Genomic DNA, 17,927 nt, shown 5'->3' on the forward strand with positions numbered 1-17,927 from the left:
GGAAAATCCCATGGACGCAGGAGCCTGGTAGGCTGCAGTCCATGGGGTCACTAAGAGTCAGACATGACTGAGCGACTTCACTTTCACTTTTCACTTCCACGCATTGGAGAAGGAAATGGCAACCCACTCCAGTGTTCTTGCCTGAAGAATCCCAGGGATGGGGGAGCCTGGTGCGCTGCCGTCTATGAGGTCACACAGAGTCGGATATGACTGAAGCGACTTAGCAGCAGCAGCAGCATCTGCATATCTGAGGTTATCGATATTTTTCCCGGCAATCTTGATTTCAGCTTGTGCTTCTTCCAGCCCAGTGTTTCTCATGATGCACTCTGCATATAAGTTAAATAAGTACGGTGACAATATACAGCCTTGATGTACTCCTTTTCCTATTTGGAACCAGTCTGTTGTTCCATGTCTTCACAAAGAATGATAAAAGATGTGTTCTCAAGGATCAAGGTTTTTGTGTGTGTGCTAACTAGTTTTTTTTTTTTAATTGAAGTATACTTGATTTGCAGTGTTTAAGGTGCACAACAAAGTGATTCAGTTACATATACATGCATGTCTATCTCTATTCCTTTCGGATTCTTTTCCATTATAGGTTATTACAAGATACTGGATACAGTTCCCTGTGCCATACAGTAGGTCCTTCTTGTTTATCTATTTTATACACAGTAGTGTGTATCTGTTAATTCCAAATTCCAAATTTATCCCCACCCTTTTCCTCTTTGATAATCATGTTTGCTTTCTTTGTCTGTGAGTCTATTTCTGTTTTGTGAATAAGTTCATTTGTATCATAGATTCCACATATGGGTGATATCATCTGATATCTGTCTTTCTCTGACCTGCTTTACTTACTATGATAATCTTTAGATCCACCCATGTTGCTGTAAATGGCATTATTTCATTCTTTTTCAGGGTTGGGTAATATTCCATTGTACATATATGTGTATGTACCACATATTCTTTAAAAGGTTAAGACTTAATGAAATAATCTTATGTGAAGTTGGCATTTTTTCCCTAAACTGCAAGTATGTGCAGTGAAGAACTTAATGACAGTTTTGTGCCACTGTTTTATTTGTGCTAAGGTAAGGGCCAGCAGCTAAATATCAAAGCAACTGTTTCAGGAGAAACCACGAGATTCAAGAAGTCAGCACTGAGAATTCGCCACTACTTTTGTTTGCTGCCAAGTATTCACATAAAAGAAGACCTTTAATGATTAGTTAGTGCTGACATGAGATGGATACAAGAAAACAGCATGTTTCTCCTATGTATGTTGATTCGTTCATTTATGAAGCAAAAGTACAATTCTTCAGAATAACTCAGTCTTCATATTTGCTGCTAAATCTTTAATTTGATAAGTGACTGTATTGTTGTTAAGTGGCAGCGCTCAGATTTCTTTCATGGCTTTTCATCCAGCAGGTGCTCAGTGATGTCAAGGTACGAGGCTTTATTATCTCTGAGCTATTGTGTGCACTTCTCCAGTGAATGCAATGCAATAACTTATCCTGTATGATGCTTCAGTAACTTTTTCATTTCCTCTTTGAAGGGCTGAAAGAAACAATTTTTAGCTTTTAAAGAACTCAACATATCTACATTTAAAATAGGCAATTTCTTTTTCTCTAAACTCTGAGCGATTAGTCTCATAATGATGCTGCAGTATACCTACTGCTATAATACTATTCAAAATGTTCTTTGCATAAGACATAATAAAATAAACTATTGGTAGCTATATAGTTGAGGGAAATATAACTTTCATTATATTTTTGTTTCTTAATTTTGCCCAATTGCTTTGGAATCTATTGTTCCTTTTAGCTACTTAGAGAACTCTGACATGTCAGTTTCATCTTTTCCAGTATTTTTAGACACGAATGGTGCAACTGTGGGTTGAAGAAGCAAGTCTTCTAATCTGTCTTTCTTAAGCCAATGGCAAATTCTTGAACATAAGAAACATATAAAGAAGTGATGATGTGTGTTAGAATAAAATATTGTAACATTTCAAAGTATGAATTTTAGATACAATTACAGATTTTTATTATTATTTTAAGTTAAAAAACTTTTCTTGGTCACACCTCGCAGCATGTGAAATCTTAGCTCCCAGATCAGTCACTGAACCCATGCCCCCTGCAGTGGAAGCTCTGAGTCTTAACCACTAGACAGCCAGGGAAGTCCCACAAAATGACAAATTTTAGAAAGGTTTTTGAAAAACATTAAAAATATTATTGCAGAACAAAATAAAGTGTACTTATTTCTTGTGTTTCCCCATGGGTCCAAGGAAAACATCAGAATTTCAGAATAACAATATTGTACAATCATACAGAAATTAAAGCAGGTACAATTGAAGTTAGTAAGGAATAACACAGTAGAAGTTCAAGAACAAGCTGAATTCATCTTTTGGAAATGCACATATTTTTTACCCCAAGTCTACTTCTTTAGAACATTTTGGAAAATATTAGAAGTACACGTATTATTTCATTAGCTATCAGAGCCATGACGTCATCACATGTCATGGAGCCCCTGGAAAACTCCACTGTGCATTTGTAAGGGAGTGAGAGTGCAGAAGGCAGATAATGTCTTACTGTTATGAAAATAATTTTCATCTTATAGGCCCCCTGAAAGGATCCCCCAAGGGGTTCCCAGACCACACTCCGAGATCTGCTAAACTAGGGTAGTATTTGTTCTGTGGAATATTATGTAACTTTTAAAAAGCTGTGAGGTAGATCTGTATGCACTGTCACGTAACAAGAGCGATGCGATAGGGCTTCCCTGGTGGGTGGTCGTAAAGAATCCTTCTGCCATTGCAGGGGACACAGGTTTGATCCACGATCTGGGAAGACCCCACATGCTGCAGAGTCTTTTCCAATGAGTCAACTCCTCGCATGAGGTGGCCAAAGCACTGGAGTTTCAGCTTTAGCATCATTCCTTCCAAAGAAATCCCAGGACCGATCTCACTTCCATCTTTCTTTTTTTTCATACAGTTGCTTTTCAATGTTGTGTTAGTTTCAACCGTACACCAAAGTGATCACTTCCACCTTTCTTAATTCTAGAGCTGTAAAGTCCATGGATCCCTTAGCTCTTCTGATAGAATCAGCAGTGCCTGAAACCCAGCCTGCTACCTAGTCACATCTTTGCACTTAATTGCAGACTCCACAGCAGAGGAGACCCTGACCCATGCTCAGGACAGACAGAAGCACATCCCAGTAAGGGTAAGGCTGAGCTGGCCTCACCTCAGCTCAGGGCAGGAATGTTGTACCCAGGTTGGGGTCTGTGATGCCAGAACTGCCCACTTCATTCCTTTTTACTTTTTGTGCTGGGGCTTCTTTATCCCTGGCTCTCTCTGCAGCTCAATCTTGATTTCTTCTCTGATTCTCATAACAAAGCTCTTGGGACTGTCACAGCCCTTCAGTTCAGTTCAGTCGCTCAGTCATGTCCAACTCTTTGCGACCCCATGAATCCCAGCACGCCAGGCCTCCCTGTCCATCACCAACTCCCAGAGTTCACTGAGACTCACGTCCATTGAGTCAGTGATGCCATCCAGCCATCTCATCCTCTGTCGTCCCCTTCTCCTCCTGCCCCCAATCCCTCCCAGCATCAGAGTCTTTTCCAATGAGTCAACTCTTCGCATGAGGTGGCCAAAGTACTGGAGTTTCAGCTTTAGCATCATTCCTTCCAAAGAAATCCCAGGGCTGATCTCCTTCAGAATGGACTGGTTGGATCTCCTTGCAGTCCAAGGGACTCTCAAGAGTCTTCTCCAACACCACAGTTCAAAAGCACCAATTCTTCAGCACTCAGCCTTCTTCACAGTCCAACTCTCACATCCATACATGACCACAGGAAAAACCATAGCCTTGACTAGACAAAACTTTGTTGGCAAAGTAATGTCTCTGCTTTTGACTATGCTATCTAGGTTGGTCATAACTTTCCTTCCAAGGAGTAAGCGTCTTTTAATTTCATGGCTGCAGTCACCATCTGCAGTGATTTTGGAGCCCAGAAAAATAAAGTCTGACACTGTTTCCACTGTTTCCCCATCTATTTCCCATGAAGTGATGGGACCAAATGCCATGATCTTCGTTTTCTGAATGTTGAGCTTTAAGCCAACTTTTTCACTCTCCACTTTCACCTTCATTAAGAGTCTTTTTAGTTCCTCTTCACTTTCTGCCATAAGGGTGGTGTCATCTGCATATCTGAGGTTATTGACATTTCTCCCAGCAATCTTGATTCCAGTTTGTGTTTCTTCCAGTCCAGCATTTCTCATTATGTACTCTGCATAGAAGTTAAATAAGCAGGGTGACAATATACAGCCTTGATGTACTCCTTTTCCTATTTGGAACCAGTCTGTTGTTCCATGTCCAGTTCTGACTGTTGCTTCCTGACCTGCATACAGATTTCTCAAGAGGCAGGTCAGGTGGTCTGGTATTCCCATTTCTTTCAGAATTTTCCACAGTTTATTGTGATCCACACAGTCAAAGGTTTTGGCATAGTCAATAAAGCAGAAATAGATGTTTTTCTGGAACTCTCTTGCTTTTTCCATGATCCAGTGGATGTTGGCAATTTGATCTCTGGTTCCTCTGCCTTTTCTAAAACCAGCTTGAACATCAGGAAGTTCACGGTTCACATATTGCTGAAGCCTGGCTTGGAGAATTTTGAGCATTACTTTACTAGCATGTGAAATGAGTGCAATTGTGCGGTAGTTTGAGCATTCTTTGGCATTGCCTTTCTTTGGGATTGGAATGAAAACTGACCTTTTCCAGTTCTGTGGCCACTGCTGAGTTTTCCAAATTTGCTGGCATATTGAGTACAGCACTTTCACAGCGTCATCTTTCGGGATTTGAAATAGCTCAACTGGAATTCCATTACTTCCACTAGCTTTGTTTGTAGGCCCACTCGACTTCAAATTCCAGATGTCTGGCTCTAGGTCAGTGATCACACCATCGTGATTATCTGGGTTGTAAAGATCTTTTTTGTACATTCTTGCCATCTCTTCTTAATATCTTCTGCTTCTGTTAGGTCCATACCATTTCTGTCCTTTATCGAGCCCATCTTTGCATGAAATGTTCCCTTGGTATCTCTAATTTTCTTGAAGAGATCTCTAGTCTTTCCCATTCTGTTGTTTTCCTGTATTTCTTTGCATTGATCGCTGAGGAAGTCTTTCTTAACTAGTCTTGCTATTCCTTGGAACTCTGCATTCAGATGCTTATATCTTTCCTTTTCTCCTTTGCTTTTTGCTTCTCTTCTTTTCACAGCTATTTGTAAGGCCTCCCCAGACAGCCATTTTGCTTTTTTGCATTTCTTTTCCATGGGGATGGTCTTGATCCCTGTCTCCTGTACAATGTCACGAACCTCAGTCCATAGTTCATCAGGCACTCTGTCTATCAGATCTAGGCCCTTAAATCTATTTCTCACTTCCACTGTATAATCATAAGGGATTTGATTTAGGTCATACCTGAATGGTCTAGTGGTTTTCCCTACTTTCTTCAATTTAAGTCTGAATTTGGCAATAAGGAGTTCATGATCTGAGCCATAGTCAGCTCCTGGTCTTGTTTTTGTTGACTGTATAGAGCTTCTCCATCTTTGGCTGCAAAGAATATAATCAATCTGATTTCGGTGTTGACCATCTGGTAATGTCCATGTGTAGAGTGTTCTCTTGTGCTGTTGGAAGAGGGTGTTTGCTATGACCAGTGCATTTTCTTGGAAAAACTCTATTAGTCTTTGCCCTGCTTCATTCCATATTCCAAGGCCAAATTTGCCTGTTAATCCAGGTGTTTCTTGGCTTCCTACTTTTGCATTCCAGTCCCCTATAATGAAAAGGACATCTTTTTTGGGTGTTCTAAAAGGTCTTGTAGGTCTTCGTAGAACTGTTCAACTTCAGCTTCTTCAGCGTTACTTGTTGGGGCATAGACTTGGATTACTGTGATATTGAATGGTTTGCCTTGGAAACGAACAGAGATCATTCTGTTGTTTTTGAGATTGCATCCAAGTACTGCATTTCAGACTCTTTTGTTGACCATGATGGCCACTCCATTTCTTCTGAGGGATTCCTGCCGGCAGTAGTAGATATAATGGTCATCTGAGTTTAATTCACCCATTCCAGTCCATTTTAGTTTGCTGATTCCTAGAATGTCGACATTCACTCTTGCTATCTCTTGTTTGACCACTTCCAATTTGCCTTGATTCATGGACCTGACATTCCAGATTCCTTTGCAATATTGCTTTTTACATCATTGGGCCTTGTTTCTATCACCAGTCACATCCACAGCTGGTTATTGTTTTTGCTTTGGCTCCATCCCTTCATTCTTTCTGGAGTTATTTCTCCACTGATCTCCAGTAGCATATTGGGCCCCTACTGACCTGGGGAGTTCCTCTTTCAGTATCCTACCATTTTGCCTTTTCATACTGTTCATGGGGTTCTCAAGGCAAGAATACTGAAGTGGTTTGCCATTCCCTTCTCCAGTGGACCACATTCTGTCAGATCTCTCCACCATGACCCGCCCGTCTTGGATTGCCCCACAGGCATGGCTTAGTTTCATTGAGTTAGACAAGGCTGTGGTCCTAGTGTGATTAGATTGACTAATTTTCTGTGAGTATGGTTTCAGTGTGTCTGCCCTCTGATGCCCTCTTGCAACACCTACGGTCTTACTTGGGTTTCTCTTACCTTGGGCATGGGGTATCTCTTCACGGCTGCTCCAGCAAAGCACAGCCACTGCTCCTTACCTTGGACGAGGGGTATCTCCTCACTGCCACCCTTCCTGACCTTCAACGTGGGATAGCTCCTCTAGGCCCTCCTGCGCCCACGTAACCACCGCTCCATGGATGTGGGGTTGGTCCTTCCGGCCGCCACCCCTGGCCTCAGGCGGGGGATTGGTCCTCCCGGCCGCTGCCCCTGGCCTCGGGTGTTGGGTAGCTCCTCCCGGCCGCCGCCCCTGACCTCGGACGTGGGGTAGCTCCTCTTGGCCGTCGCCCTTTGGGCATGGGGTCCTCCTGGCTTCTGCCCCTGACCTCGGACGTGGGGTAGCTCCTCTTGGCCGTGCTTAGTGTGTCGGTCACAGCCCTTAGGACCACCTAACTTAGTTCTTATCAAGGTGCCAATGGAGTCAGAGAGAGGAATAAATGCCCAAGGTCACGCAGCTTTTGTTGACATGTCCCTCGTTTCTCTCTTCTGATTATCAATGTTTCTAATGACCGGGCATCTTTCCCTAGTCTTTGTTTTCTTTCCTTTACCATTCTCTTCTCTTTTTGGTCCCATCAGTGAAGGCCATCCACCTCCACTTGGGACTAGATTGAGGGTATGTCTACTTGGCTTCCCATCCTCCACATTTGGGCATCTGAACTGATCTGCATGGGAAGGGGAATCAGAGTGGGCAATGCCAGGCTCAGAGGCCACTCTAGGCTCCCGGGACCTGTGCTTCAGAGTGAAGATGAGTGAGAATGAAGGGAGAAATTGCCAGAGTCTGGGCCCATGGAAGTCATTCAATCTCAGGCCTTGATCTAGGGGAACTTGAACAGGAAAGGGAACCAAAGGAGATAGAGGAGGTCTCACCAGTCTCTCCTGGAGTTGCTTTTCCTTACAAGTAGGGCAGCTTTCCGGCAAACCACTTTGCTGCAAGTTGAAGGCTTGGTAAGAAGTGCTGGAAGCGGCAGACTTGCTGAGCAATGGGACCTGCTTCCCTGAGGTGCTATAAAACCAGCCTTCCAGCAGGGGGTGTCCTGCCCCGACAAAATGCGAATCCTCTTTTTCCTGCTGCCCTCCCTGCCAAGGAGACTGATTTCCCTTGGCACATGATGGGGTTAACCTGTGATCGCAGCTGCAGGGGAGAGGAGTCCCCCAGGGGTCAGAACAACATTTAGAATCTGTTGTCCTGTTTAGGAAAGGTAGAACCATCAGAACCTGAAACCCCTCATCCCCTCAAAAGAAAGACTGTATTATGACCTTGCAGAGAAGAGAGAGAGAGAGCAGAGTGAAAGCAGCTGGGATTTAACAACAACAACAACAAAAAAAAGCAAGGAGATCTAGGACCTGCAAAGGGTGTTTTTGGAAGTATGGTACCAGAAGAGAGACCAAAATTGACTATCAAGACCTTCCTTCCCAAAGCAGACCATTTGATCACCTGCATTATGACACTGACGCAAACTGATATTTACTCTGAAATTTCTCCACTATTCCTGAGCAGCACCCATTCACTTATCATGTATAGATACCAACCCCTAACTCCAAGGAACTGGGTTATGCAAGGGTTGCTAAGGAACGAGGGGAGATGCAGTAGGTACGGCAGGGGTTGCTTAGTAACCAGAGTCCCTTGTGATGGAGTGGCCAGAGCAGGTCTGGAACAGATGAGGGGTCTGTGGACAGAGTCAGCCCACACCAGAGACTCCTGAAAGGGTATGTTTGTTGGCCCCTGGACTCAGAGCTGCCAGGGCTTGCCTCTCTTCAGCTCCCTGACTCTCCATACCCCAAAAGTATACCCCAAGTCCCTGAGTGTCCTTGACAGTCCCTTGCTCCAACCATGCCTTCCCCATCTCCCTTAGCAGGAAGCTAATCAAATTCCTAGATTCAAGAAGGGACAGTGCTCCTCAGCAAGCAAATGGAATCTCATGCTGGGGGAAGCAGGAGCCTCGGCTCACACTGATGTGGAGCTAGGAAATTGGAGGTTGGAGGGAAAGGTTGGAGATGTGGAGCTCACACTGATGTGGAGCTAGGAAATTGGAGGTTGGAGGGTCCCCTAGGCAAGCATCCCTGATATATTTCCAGTTCACGGGGAACTGGGAATATGTGATTCTCCCATGCCAATTCTCACCCTGTGCATAGATAGGGTGGCACACCTCTCCTTTCTGAATGTTTCCGAGGAGCATGGGTCTCCACACTAGTCTGGCTTGGGGCTGCTTTGACTGGCCTGGGCTCCCCACAGCTGCCCTTCAGATAGCTTCACTTCAGCACAGCCTGGTGGAGTCATCATGCAGGCATTGGGAACCACAGCCAGGTTTCTCAGCCAAGGGTCCCTCGTTCTCTGCTCCCCTGGCACAGAGAGGACCCTACTCTGTCCCAGCCACCATGGACATTCACACCCCTCTGCTCTGCCTCTCAATCTGTGCCCCTGGACTAGAGTACCCATTCAGCTACTTCCCTCATCAGACCCCCTTCATCTTCCAGGTCCTGTTTTCTGCAGTCTCCCTAATGACGGTTCTCCCAGCCTGAGCAGAAAGGAGCCAGGCACCCTGTACTGAGTTGGCCTGACCAAGCACCCCTGGCTTCAGGCCTGGCAGGGATCTGGGGCCCAGAGAGGAAGCAAGTGGAGCTGCCCTCAAGGAGCCCACTGATCCTCTGCTTCCTCCACTGCCGGCAGGATGCTCCCAGGAAACCCTTTGTGGATCGAATGTTTATACACAAAAGCTTGTTGTTCCAAACAAAGCCCTTTGCACAGAACATCTCTGAGAAAGTGTTTGAGACACTGGGATGTTTGCCTCCAAGATGAGAACTGAGAGATTTAGTTTATGAGTTAGCTTTGAACTGCTTGAATTTAAAAATTTACCATAAGTAGATAATCTTAACTTTTTAAACATTTTGATTGTGAAATATAATAAATACATAAAAGTGCATATGAATGCATACACACACACACACACACACACACACACATATATATACACAATATATATGCACACACAAGACACATGTATCTTTTTTTCTTGTGGAGGTATATTCTTTTTAAAATTTTTAATTTATTTTTATATTTTTGATTAAACATTTTTATTGAAGTATAACTGATTTGCAGTGTTTCAGGTGTACAGCAAAATGATTCAGTTCCATATATTATTTTTTCAGATTCTTTTCCTTCATTCTTTACTGCTGGCCTTGTCTGTGCGGAGGAGCTGGGCTTTTTTTTTTTGCCTTGCAGTGCAATATGTGGAACCATGTGGGATCTCAGTTCCTCTTCCAGGGGCTGAATTTGTAGTCCCTCAGTGGAATCACAGAATCTTAACCATTGGACCGCCAGGGAAGTCCCTGTTATAGGTTATTATAAGATATTGAATGTAGTTCCCTATGCAATACAGTAGGTCCTTGTTGTAGATCTACATTATACACAGTAGTATGTGTCTATTAATCCCAAATTCCTTAATTATCCCTCTCTCAAGTCACATATATCATAATGGACACCATAGACATACAGTGGAACGCAACCAGCACCCCAGGAGTCCCTAGGTTTGCCGCTCCCCAGTTGTAACCTTCCTTTTACCCTCGGAATATTCACCATCCTGAATTTTGTGATAAGTATTGTTTTTCTGTGCAATTTTACCACCTGTTTGCATTCTTAAACAACACAGAGGGGTTTTGACTGCTTTTGAAACTCATGTATATACAATCACATAATAACACATGATTTTGTGTCTGGTTTCTTTCCCTCAAGGATATCTTTTATTTTTTTTTTTAAGATTCATATATGCTGTTCAGTATGTAGCTTCAGTTCACTAATTTTCATTGCTGTGTAGTATTCTGGTATATAAGTGCAACCCAATTTGTCTACTCTACCGTTAATGGACGTTTAGGCTTGGTTCCAGTTTGAGGCTATCACAAAGCATGTTGCTGTGAACGCTCGTGTGCAGGCTCGTGGTGCACACATGACCACCCTCTTGGGCTGTGAAAGTGTGGAATCAGAGGGCTGTCTGTTCAAATTCCCTGGGCAGCGCCGAACCATTTTCCAAAGTGATTGTGCTTGTATTCCCTCCAGCTTTGACTGAGAGTTTCGTTGAATTCTGTTTTTTCAACCATAAGCAGCTCATTAAAATTGATGATTGGTATAATTATTGGTTTGGTATCTGGCATCCTCACCCTACTGGGAAGCACCATGGGTGGGGATCAGAGGGCATGGTTCACCAGGGTCATGACGTCTATTGCCTGGTACCCGACACATTGCAGGTGCTCAGTGCTTGTTTATGGACTGAATGGGAAAATAGCCTTGTCTACTGAATTCTGGGTTTCCCATTCTAATTTGCCCCTTTTATAAACAGGAAATTTTCAGAAAAGTTTCCCTGGCCTGAGGCTCACCTGTTGATTTTACATTCTCTGCTCCTGGCCCTTGTCTGTCCGGAGGAGCTCGGCGTAATAAGTTTTAAGTTTTTGATTCTTTCCCCCAGGGTAGAGTTTAGCAGGGAGCAGGCCAGTCACTGGCCAGCATGCTCCAAGCAGTGGCCTGGGTCCCTCAGAGCTTGTTCCATCCTCTGCTGAGCTCTCTGGACAATGTAGCAGCAGAGGGATAAAACAGAAGTGCATCCTGGTCAGTTGGGTAGCCATGGTCACGGCGTCCACTGATGGGTGAGCACCCCATTATCCCATGGGCCCTGACCCCTCACAGGGATCCTTACCACAGAAGGACCTCAGGGCTGCGGGGCAGGGCATGGCTTTGTTGATTTTCAGAGGGGGAAGGAGAATGGCAGCAGGGAGCTGGGGCTGCCTTGTTCCTTCCATCTCTGCCACAGGATCAGCTTCACCACGATTCAGTGTCTGGCAGCAGAACATGGACTGGGCGGTGGCAGAGCTGAAGGGCGAGGGGCTGAGCATGATGGGCACCATGTGCCCCAGGGGATGGCAGAGACCGGGAGCAGCTGGTGGCCACAGTAATAGGCCACGGAGGTGGAAGGACACAGAGAGGAGAACATGCAGAGCCTTCCCCTCCTTGCTCAGCTCTGGGGGTGAGCAGGGAGGCAGGGACTGGGATGGGGGCTTGGAGGCCCCAGAATGTGGCCTGAGACCATGACTGCTCATGGTCTAACTAAGCCCACCTCACTGCTCACGCTGGCACTCTGTAACGGGGCCTGTTGATGGGAGGGCCTCACTCCCACCCAAGCTGGGAGATCTATGGTTGAAGAGAGCTCTAAAGGGATTCCCCCATCCTCACCCCCCAGAGGGCTCCTGGATAGGACTTACCTCCCCTGAGGACCTCGGCTCCGGAGAGCCTGGCCCGGGCCTGTCCAAGGCCCTTATCTTCACTGAGTTTGGGTCTCACAGAGCCTTGACACCACTCCTACTGGAGACGGCATCTGATTAACAAGCTTTGTCTCAACGCCCCTTGCACTGGACTGCTCTGGGAGGGCCAGGCCTGCTCAAGCCATCTCCAGCTCACCCAGCCTTACACGCCACCCTGCTCTGGAGCACTGTGGGGGCGTTGACTTCCTGGTGTGCAATGCAGTGGTCAGCCCGTTGGTGGGGAACACCCTGGGGGCCAGTAAGAAGATGGGGGACAGGTGAGAGGCTGCCCCTGGGAGTTGGCAAGGGGTCTGAGGCACTCCCCACTGAGACCTGTAAAAGCAGGCACAAACCACGTGTCCCTGGGAATGTGCCATGATGGTCCTTTCTGGCTTTTAAAGCTGGTTCCTATACTCTCTGCTCTCCTTTCTCATGTCTTTTGCATTTATTCATTCAGCAAATATTTTTCGAGGGCTTGCTCTTTGCTAGGCCCTGTTCCATCCTCCGTGAGTAGAGTTGTGGATTAAGTCTCTGCTCTTGGTAAGAGTCAAGAACAGGTGTCCGCTCTCTGCCAACAATTTATGTTTTTCACATCCTTTGGTGGGGACATACATTGGTGATTGTGGTCCTCCTTGGTGACTGTGCCTGACACTAAGATTCTCCACCTTTTTTAGACAAGGGATTCTCAGTGTCTCTCAGACGGATCTTGCATTAGACCCGCCCCCAGCCTTGCATAAGCTCAGGTGTTCCAACCCACTACAGTCCACCTAGCCGTCCTGCCACTTGGCTCACCTGGGTCCGTGAGAGACCTTGTAAAATGCCTTGAGGTCCATCTCTGGCTTTGTTATTCTCCTACAACTATGTTCTGTTCACTCGGGGGGGTTGTCCCCTAGCCCCTCTGATAGGCCAGATGGACTGTGATGAGGTCACGGTTGTCCTGTCATTGTTATCGTCCCCCTCTGCCCATGCACTGGTCAGAGCTTGCCTTCTGCCTCCCTAGTTCTCTGTGCTCTGCCAACATCCTTCTCAGACTGGTCCCTCCTGTGTATCTGCCCTTGGCCAAGTGCCCTTGCCTCCATCCTCAGAGATGACCTGAAATCCGAGCTCCCTGTGGCCTCCCCAGTCTCTCCAGCTTCCTTAGTGCCTCCGAAGGCTCATTTGTGAGTCCGTAGCTGAGATTTCATTGCTGACAGTCTACTAACCCTCCTGAGTCATTTTCCCTTTTAGCATCTCGGTTCATGTGATCATGCCTCTTCTCGGAACTGTTTGCAATCTTCCCTCGTGAAGCTGAGCACACTCGATGATGGCCCGCCTTACCTTCTCTGCTGCCCCCCTGTCCTCCAAGGGCTTGATGCTCTACAAACAACTCTGGCTACGGGACAGAAATCTTCCCCCATCATGTCTGCCACCACAGAGGTGAAATGCTCACAAAACAAGCTGCTCTGCTTTCAATGGAATGCAATTAAAAAATATGGGGGGGGGGCACTGTATGGTGAGGGGAATTTCTCCTTGCTCATCTTATCCGTGGTCCCGTTTGTGCACCACCCTCAGGCAGATGCCATTATCTCCGACTGACTGGGAAATCTCTCGTCTCCTACCCCACCCACCTCTCCTCCATCCCTTCCCCAAGCACGCACCCTCTTTAGATTCACAGAGCTCCACAGAGGTGCACAGGGCAAAGTACGGGGCAGAAGGACTTCCCTGGTGGTCCGGTGGTTAAGAATCTGCCTTCCAATGGAGGGAACATAGGTTCAATCCCTGATCAGGGAATTAAGATCCACATGCCTTGAGGCAACTAAGCCTGTGCACAGCAACTATGACCCAACACAGCCAAATAAATAAACAAATATTTAAAAAAAATAAGGTATGGAAAAGAGTACAGAGCTTCCTTGACCTCTCAGGCACCGCTGTCCCCAGATATCCATGTGCTCACCAACTCAGGAGTTCTCTGAATCCTGACCTTTGTGTTTTTATGAAGCTTCATTGCATAGGCATGATTGATTAAATCATTGACCAATGGCAATTTATTCAACCTCCAATCACTCTCCTCTCCCCAGAGATCAAGGGGATGGGGCTGAAAGTTCCAGCCCTCTAATCACATAGTTGGTTCCCCTGGCAACCAGCCCCCATCCTTAGGTGTTTTCCAAGTTGCCTATTAACATAAACTCAGGTGTAGTTGAAAGAGATACGCTATGAAGATCAAGACACCTTTACTACTTCTGTTACTTAGGAAAAAGCCATGAAGTCTCCCTGGGGTTGGGACAGTTCCGGGCTGCAGGTTCAGGGCAGGGTGCCACCTGCAGCAGCCTGACTGAGGGCTCTGAAGTGGGGAGTCAGAATTTACCAGTGAACCAAGAGTATTTAAGTCTCTGGGCCAAAGGCTTCGGTCCTTGCAGAGTAGGTTTTACAGACCTGGAAGAACTGGGGCCTCAGGGGGTGGTTATGCTGGGAAGATGCAGACAAGCAGGGTGGGACAGAATGGTTCCGTGAGAAGGCCAGGCCCAGAGAGGGGACTCGGTGGGGTGTCCCGCAGCCCTTTAGTAGCCAGGGCCATGGGCAGAATCTTGCCATTGGATCTCCAGTCCCAAGACTAGAGATCCTACACTCTGCAGGGGCTGAGGCAGGGGAGGACAGTCGCGGGCAAGCCAGGCCAGTGCCCTGCAGGCCTGCAGGGGAGAGACTGAGAGTGGTGCAGGGGGCCTGCGGGGAGAGAGAGGCCGCAGAGAGGAGGTGGACAATAGGAGCCTGACAGCAGAGTCAGGGCTGCTGACCCCTCGCCTCCTGCAGTGAGTGAGGGAAGGTGCTGACTGCCAGGGTAGCAGTGGGGATGGCTGTCACTGAGAAAAGTCCCACATGCAGGAGGCAGGGATTCGAGAGAGACAAGAGAACTTTGCTTCCAATAAGGAAATGCTCAGAGAGGGGATTTGTGTGTGTGGCTGTTGGTGTGTGTCTGTGGTGGAAAGACCTCAGGGATGGGAAGGGCTGGGGGAGAGGGCAGGAGAAAGGGTAGGGGTGCAGAGGGAGGGTCGGCACTTGATCTATGGCCCTTGCCCCTTCTTCTGTCTGGAAAAGCCCAGCCTGGGCTCAAGTTGCCTATGAGATGAGGCTCCCTCAAGAGCGCCGTGGGATGAGGGAGTGTCCCCAATGTGGAGGGAGCTGTGAGAGGCGGAGGGGCAAAGAGAAGGAATGGGCTTTGTGTCCACCGCTCACCTGGCTCTCACCTCGTTGCCTCACAAGGGGACAGGGGCTGAGGGAAAGGCAGCTGCCCGGGTTGGGTGAGGACAGGGGCTGGACTCTTTGGGTCTCTCCATCCGTTCCCCCCAGAGTCCTCCCCAGGTCAAGTTTCCAGCCAGAGGCTGTGGATTATGGGTAACCAGACCCAAATGCTTCCTGGGAATAAACCACCTCAGTATTTATTTGGTTCCCAACAGCCCTTGAGGTGGTATGAGATGCTTTCATCCTGACTAACAAGTGAAAAACAGAAAGCCACCGAGTTTGGAACATCAGAGAGTCCTGCTGTTCTGCAGATATTTGTGTGCTGGGAGGCCTGGGGAGGAGAAGGCGTGAAGCCTGTTTGGGAGGGAAGGCGGAGTGGGGTGGGGTGGGGACTAGTTAGCTTGCAGCTCCTACAGATGTGGGAGGGAGGTCCTCAGGACGGGTCAGACTCTGGCGCTGAGGCTTGGCATATGTGACTCTACCTGGGAGCATTTTGTCTGAGTTTATACATTTCAGGTTAACCTCTTCCTCTCTGATGCCTTAAGAAAGATCTGGAAAGAACTCTTAGGGCAAAGGGGAATTCTGGGGTGTCCTGAGATGGCCACAGGTGAGGGTTATGATAAACAGGGGTGACGCCCTTCCAGCCTGAGGGTTCTCTGTCTTGTTTGGATGTGGGGCCCCTTGGGAATAAAAAGTGGCATAAGTTGCAGCCTCTGGCCATTTTTCTCTTGTTTTTACCCCAGACTACTGTGGTGGTTGGTCCCTTGTCCCCTATAATGCCACATTCACCCCTGTGCTGACATCCCTGGCTGCCTCTGCCCAGGTCCCACTCCTGGGGCTGAACTTATGGGCAGGAGGCAACTTGAGGGTCAGTGCCTAGGTGGACAGTCCTGGCGCAGCACTGGAGAAGAAGAGGCAGTCCCTGGCTGGCCTGAGGCAGTGTACCTGGGCTAAAGAGTCCATTACCTGAGTTTTCATGGAGGCTGGGTTCTGTGGGATGAGGGTAAAAATCTGCTGTGTGGTGCAGATCCTGGGTCAGATTTACCAAGAAGTTGCACGACCGTTTCACCTAAAGGGAATGCTCCTTTTGGTCAATTAAGCAGTGGGCCAAACATTATTTTATTTAAAATACTCCTTTATAGTTTTTTCTTAAAATCATTTATTTATTTTTGGCTGCACCGGGTTTCATTGCTGGCGGGGCTCCTCTAGTTGCAGTGCACAGGCTTCTCGTTGCAGTGGCTTCTCTTGTTGCAGAACACGGGCTCTAAGGCGCGAGGTTCGGTTGTTGTGGTTCCTGGACTCTAGACCACAGGCTTTAATAGTTGTAGAGCATGGACTTAGTTGCTCCATGGCATGTGGGCTCTTCCTGGATCAGGGATCGAACTCGTGTCTCCTGCACTGGCAGGCAGGTTATCCCTGAGCCACCAGGAAAGCCCCACTCTTTTATAGTTTTTTTTTTAAAAAATTTTCCTCCTCATATTCATTTTTATTTCAATCTTTTGGCCACACCGTGCAGCATGTGGGATATTATTTCTCCAACCAGGGATCAAACACACGCCCCCTGAATTGGCAGTGCTGAGTCTTAACCACTGGACCGCCAGGGAAGTCCTAAACATTAGTTTATTAACAGAATAAATGAAAGATTGGGAATAGAACAGGAATGGAGGACAGGAGTGATCAAGGAAAAGGTTCAGAACTAAGGCTAGAGGCCATAGTGTGCCCTTGGGCTTCCTTAGGGATGGGACACTGTGTGGAGGTTGGGGGTGGGGGCACGGAGGGAGCCTTGCTGGGCGGGGCTGTTGAGTGTGCCCTGGCTGACTCCGCTTAGAGTCTCCATTGCCTTAGTCATTGAAGGTCAAAAGATGCTGTTCCTTCTGTAGGTTGGGTCCCTATGAATCCCAGTGAGTAAAATGACTCCCTTTGCTGATCATTTTATCATCAATCTTTGATGTTTTCCAGTTGCTGCCGGCTCCAGAGAGGTTAATCTGTCTAAATACATTAGCTTGTAAAAGGCAAGGCTTTTTTGAGATTTGAATCCACATCTGTCTCTCAACCACCCTCCATGAGAAAGTGATGGCCAGGCTCTGTCAGTCCACTTCTCTCTTCAGGTCTGTCTTAGTTTGGCTTCTTTTGAAAACAGTGACAAGGGCTTTTGGACAGGAGATGGGAGGAAGCAGGAGCGAGGGAGTGAGTGGTGAGTGATCATGGAAACAAGGAAAGCCCATATAGGGGTGTGCAAGGATGGGTGCCATTCCTGGCGCAGACTCCTTCCCCCGCCACCCCCAACTTTCCAAGGAGAGTAGAGAATGCCTCTCAGACTGGAAGTGTCCACCCTAAGGCTGGTAGGCAGAGTGTTTACCGAGTGTTTCATCTCCCATCCACTGAGGGCTGCACTGGGTTTATCAACACTCTCATTCTTTCAATCAGAGGAAGATGCTTTCTGCAGTGTGAGAAGTCAAGACCCACAGGCACAATCCACATACTCATGTCAGAAATCAGGAGGAAGGCAAGAGGGGTGAGTCAGGGCACATAAGTGTCTACCTCCGGTCTCCAGGAAGTAACCATCTGTGGTCTCAAGTATGTTTCAGGGACAAAACACTCAACCATTGCTCCACTGAGGCCCCAGGGAGAAACACAATCTCTCCTCTTCCCCAAATAGCAATTAGTCCACTTCCCCCAAGTGACAGCCTTCAGAAATTTTCACTAGAGGCTTTAGAGCTGCCAGATCTCATATCTGTGGTTAATGGTTTGAGCAGTCCAC

Source organism: Bos grunniens, chromosome 10, assembly GCF_055505025.1.
Source record: "Bos grunniens cultivar Pamir isolate PY7600 chromosome 10, Bosgru_T2T1.0, whole genome shotgun sequence".
In the NCBI taxonomy this organism is placed as follows: domain Eukaryota; kingdom Metazoa; phylum Chordata; class Mammalia; order Artiodactyla; family Bovidae; genus Bos; species Bos grunniens.